Genomic DNA, 5,058 nt, shown 5'->3' on the forward strand with positions numbered 1-5,058 from the left:
CCGGGCCTCCAGGCCCGGGGCTGCTCGCCCCGGGCCTCCACGCCCGGGGCTACTCGCCATGGCTCACTATGACTTAAGCCGTTCCTGTACCTGAGAGAAGGGGTCACACAAACACAAACACCCTCCAGTCCCTGGGTTCCCTGCTCAGAAAATCCCGGGCAAGTTCCGAGGGATGGGATACGCCAAATGGGTTGTGCTCCTGGTCGACCCGGGCCTCCACGCCCGGGGCTCTATCTTAACATGGCGCATCAGGGCTGAAGCCTCTCCCTGTCAGTGACAGAAACGGGCCAGTGTTTCCCACACAGAGTCCAGACCTTGGGGTCTCAGCTCAGAAACTTACGGGGAAGGATGGAGAAGTGGGAGACACAGAATTCCAAGCAGCCCTACCAGGGACTATACTCCAAGCCTAAAATCCCAAGGAGACATATGCCTCAATCCTGAAAAGCCAACAACCCTTCCTCTCCACTCCGGTACTCCCGGGTCAGGACCGGGTGATGCGAGACCCAGAATCCCAAACACCTGCTACGAGCCCCGGCCTCCAGGTCCTGAGTCATTACGATGGCTCACCATGGCTGGAGCCTGAGAGAAGGCAGTCACCCTGTACCTGAGAGAAAGAGGTCACAGAACCAGAAACAGCCTCCAGACACTGGGGTCTCAGCTCAGAAACTCCCCGGAAAGTTCCGAGGGATTGGAGACACAGAATGGGAAGTGCCCGGCTCGCCCCGGGCCTCCAGGCCCGGGGCTGCTCGCCCCGGGCCTCCAGGCCCGGGGCTGCTCGCCCCGGGCCTCCAGGCCCGGGGCTGCTCGCCCCGGGCCTCCAGGCCCGGGGCTGCTCGCCCCGGGCCTCCAGGCCCGGGGCTGCTCGCCCCGGGCCTCCAGGCCCGGGGCTGCTCGCCCCGGGCCTCCAGGCCCGGGGCTGCTCGCCCCGGGCCTCCAGGCCCGGGGCTGCTCGCCCCGGGCCTCCAGGCCCGGGGCTGCTCGCCCCGGGCCTCCAGGCCCGGGGCTGCTCGCCCCGGGCCTCCAGGCCCGGGGCTGCTCGCCCCGGGCCTCCAGGCCCGGGGCTGCTCGCCCCGGGCCTCCAGGCCCGGGGCTGCTCGCCCCGGGCCTCCAGGCCCGGGGCTGCTCGCCCCGGGCCTCCAGGCCCGGGGCTGCTCGCCCCGGGCCTCCAGGCCCGGGGCTGCTCGCCCCGGGCCTCCAGGCCCGGGGCTGCTCGCCCCGGGCCTCCAGGCCCGGGGCTGCTCGCCCCGGGCCTCCAGGCCCGGGGCTGCTCGCCCCGGGCCTCCAGGCCCGGGGCTGCTCGCCCCGGGCCTCCTCGCCCGGGGCTGCTCGCCCCGGGCCTCCAGGCCCGGGGCTGCTCGCCCCGGGCCTCCTCGCCCGGGGCTGCTCGCCCCGGGCCTCCTCGCCCGGGGCTGCTCGCCCCGGGCCTCCTCGCCCGGGGCTGCTCGCCCCGGGCCTCCTCGCCCGGGGCTGCTCGCCCCGGGCCTCCTCGCCCGGGGCTGCTCGCCCCGGGCCTCCTCGCCCGGGGCTGCTCGCCCCGGGCCTCCTCGCCCGGGGCTGCTCGCCCCGGGCCTCCTCGCCCGGGGCTGCTCGCCCCGGGCCTCCTCGCCCGGGGCTGCTCGCCCCGGGCCTCCTCGCCCGGGGCTGCTCGCCCCGGGCCTCCTCGCCCGGGGCTGCTCGCCATGGCTCACTATGACTGAAGCCGTTCCTGTACCTTAGAGAAGGGGTCAGACAAACACAAACACCCTCCAGGCCCTGGGTTCCCTGCTCAGAAAATCCCGGGCAAGTTCCGAGGGATCGGATTCGCCAAATGGGTAGTGCTCCTGGTCGACCCGGGCCTCCACGCCCGGGGCTTTTTCTTTCCATGGCGCATCAGGGCTGAAGCCTCTCCCTGTCAGTGACAGAAACGGGCCAGTGTTTCCCACACAGAGTCCAGACCTTGGGGTCTCAGCTAAGAAACTTACTGGGAAGGATGGAGAAGTGGGAGACACGGAATTCCAAGCAGCCCTACCAGGGACTATACTACAAGCCTAAAATCCCAAGGAGACATATGCCTGAATCCTGAAAAGCCAACAACCCTTCCTCTCCACTCCGGTACTCCCGGGTCAGGACCGAGGGATGCGAGACCCAGAATCCCAAACACCTGCTACGAGCCCCGGCCTCCAGGCCCTGAGTCATTACGATGGCTCACCATGGCTGGAGCCTGAGAGAAGGCAGTCACCCTGTACCTGAGAGAAAGGGGTCACAGAACCCGAAACAGCCTCCAGACACTGGGGTCTCAGCTCAGAAACTCCCCGGAAAGTTCCGAGGGATTGGAGACACAGAATGGGAAGTGCCCCGCTCGCCCCGGGCCTCCACGCCCGGGGCTACTCGCCATGGCTCACGAGGACTGAAGCCATTCCTGTACCTGAGAGAAGGGGTCACACAAACACAAACACCCTCCACGCCCTGGGTTCCCTGCTCAGAAAATCCCGGGCAAGTTCCGAGGGATCGGATATGCCAAATGGGTAGTGCTCCTGGTCGACCCGGGCCTCCACGCCCAGGGCTCTATCTTACCATGGCGCATCAGGGCTGAAGCCTCTCCCTGTCAGTGACAGAAACGGGCCAGTGTTTCCCACACAGAGTCCAGACCTTGGGGTCTCAGCTAAGAAACTTAGGGGGAATAATGGAGAAGTGGGAGACACAGAATTCCAAGCAGCCCTACCAGGGACTATACTACAAGCCTAAAATCCCAAGGAGACATATGCCTGAATCCTGAAAAGCCAACAACCCATCGTCTCCACTCCGGTACTCCCGGGTCAGGACCGAGGGATGCGAAACCCAGAATCCCAAACACCTGCTACGAGCCCCGGCCTCCAGGCCCTGAGTCATTACGATGGCTCACCATGGCTGGAGCCTGAGAGAAGGCAGTCACCCTGTACCTGAGAGAAAGGGGTCACAGAACCCGAAACAGCCTCCAGACACTGGGGTCTCAGCTCAGAAACTCCCCGGAAAGTTCCGAGGGATTGGAGACACAGAATGGGAAGTGCCCCGCTCGCCTCCAGGCCCGGGACTGCTCGCCCCGGGCCTCCACGCCCGGGGCTGCTCGCCCCGGGCCTCCACGCCCGGGGCTGCTCGCCCCGGGCCTCCACGCCCGGGGCTGCTCGCCCCGGGCCTCCACGCCCGGGGCTGCTCGCCATGGCTCACTATGACTGAAGCCGTTCCTGTACCTTAGAGAAGGGGGTCACACAAACACAAACACCCTCCAGGCCCTGGGTTCCCTGCTCAGAAAATCACGGGCAAGTTCCGAGGGATCGGATTCGCCAAATGGGTAGTGCTCCTGGTCGACCCGGGCCTCCACGCCCGGGGCTCTATCTTTCCATGGCGCATCAGGGCTGAAGCCTCTCCCTGTCAGTGACAGAAACGGGCCAGTGTTTCCCACACAGAGTCCAGACCTTGGGGTCTCAGCTCAGAAACTTACGGGGAAGGATAGAGAAGTGGGAGACACAGAATTCCAAGCAGCCCTACCAGGGACTATACAACAAGCCTAAAATCCCAAGGAGACATATGCCTGAATCCTGAAAAGCCAACAACCCATCCTCTCCACTCCGGTACACCCGGGTCAGGACCGAGGGATGCGAAACCCAGAATCCCAAACACCTGCTACGAGCCCCGGCCACCAGGCCCTGAGTCATTACGATGGCTCACCATGTCTGGAGCCTGAGAGAAGGCAGTCACCCTGTACCTGAGAGAAAGGGGTCACAGAACCCGAAACAGCCTCCAGACACTGGGGTCTCAGCTCAGAAACTCCCCGGAAAGTTCCGAGGGATTGGAGACACAGAATGGGAAGTGCCCCGCTCGCCCCGGGCCTCCAGGCCCGGGGCTGCTCGCCCCGGGCCTCCAGGCCCGGGGCTGCTCGCCCCGGGCCTCCAGGCCCGGGGCTGCTCGCCCCGGGCCTCCACGCCCGGGGCTGCTCGCCCCGGGCCTCCACGCCCGGGGCTGCTCGCCCCGGGCCTCCACGCCCGGGGCTGCTCGCCCCGGGCCTCCACGCCCGGGGCTGCTCGCCCCGGGCCTCCACGCCCGGGGCTGCTCGCCCCGGGCCTCCACGCCCGGGGCTGCTCGCCCCGGGCCTCCACGCCCGGGGCTGCTCGCCCCGGGCCTCCACGCCCGGGGCTGCTCGCCATGGCTCACTATGACTGAAGCCGTTCCTGTACCTTAGAGAAGGGGGTCACACAAACACAAACACCCTCCAGGCCCTGGGTTCCCTGCTCAGAAAATCCCGGGCAAGTTCCGAGGGATCGGATTCGCCAAATGGGTAGTGCTCCTGGTCGACCCGGGCCTCCACGCCCGGGGCTCTATCTTTCCATGGCGCATCAGGGCTGAAGCCTCTCCCTGTCAGTGACAGAAACGGGCCAGTGTTTCCCACACAGAGTCCAGACCTTGGGGTCTCAGCTCAGAAACTTACGGGGAAGGATAGAGAAGTGGGAGACACAGAATTCCAAGCAGCCCTACCAGGGACTATACTACAAGCCTAAAATCCCAAGGAGACATATGCCTGAATCCTGAAAAGCCAACAACCCTTCCTCTCCACTCCGGTACTCCCGGGTCAGGACCGAGGGATGCGAGACCCAGAATCCCAAACACCTGCTACGAGCCCCGGCCTCCAGGCCCTGAGTCATTACGATGGCTCACCATGGTTGGAGCCTGAGAGAAGGCAGTCACCCTGTACCTGAGAAAAAGAGGTCACAGAACCCGAAACAGCCTCCAGACACTGGGGTCTCAGCTCAGAAACTCCCCGGAAAGTTCCGAGGGATTGGAGACACAGAATGGGAAGTGCCACGCTCGCCCCGGGCCTCCAGGCCCGGGGCTGCTCGCCCCGGGCCTCCTCGCCCGGGGCTGCTCGCCCCGGGCCTCCACGCCCGGGGCTGCTCGCCCCGGGCCTCCAGGCCCGGGGCTGCTCGCCCCGGGCCTCCACGCCCGGGGCTACTCGCCATGGCTCACTATGACTTAAGCCGTTCCTGTACCTGAGAGAAGGGGTCACACAAACACAAACACCCTCCAGTCCCTGGGTTCCCTGCTCAG

Source organism: Prionailurus viverrinus, unplaced genomic scaffold, assembly GCF_022837055.1.
Source record: "Prionailurus viverrinus isolate Anna unplaced genomic scaffold, UM_Priviv_1.0 scaffold_58, whole genome shotgun sequence".
Taxonomy (NCBI): domain Eukaryota; kingdom Metazoa; phylum Chordata; class Mammalia; order Carnivora; family Felidae; genus Prionailurus; species Prionailurus viverrinus.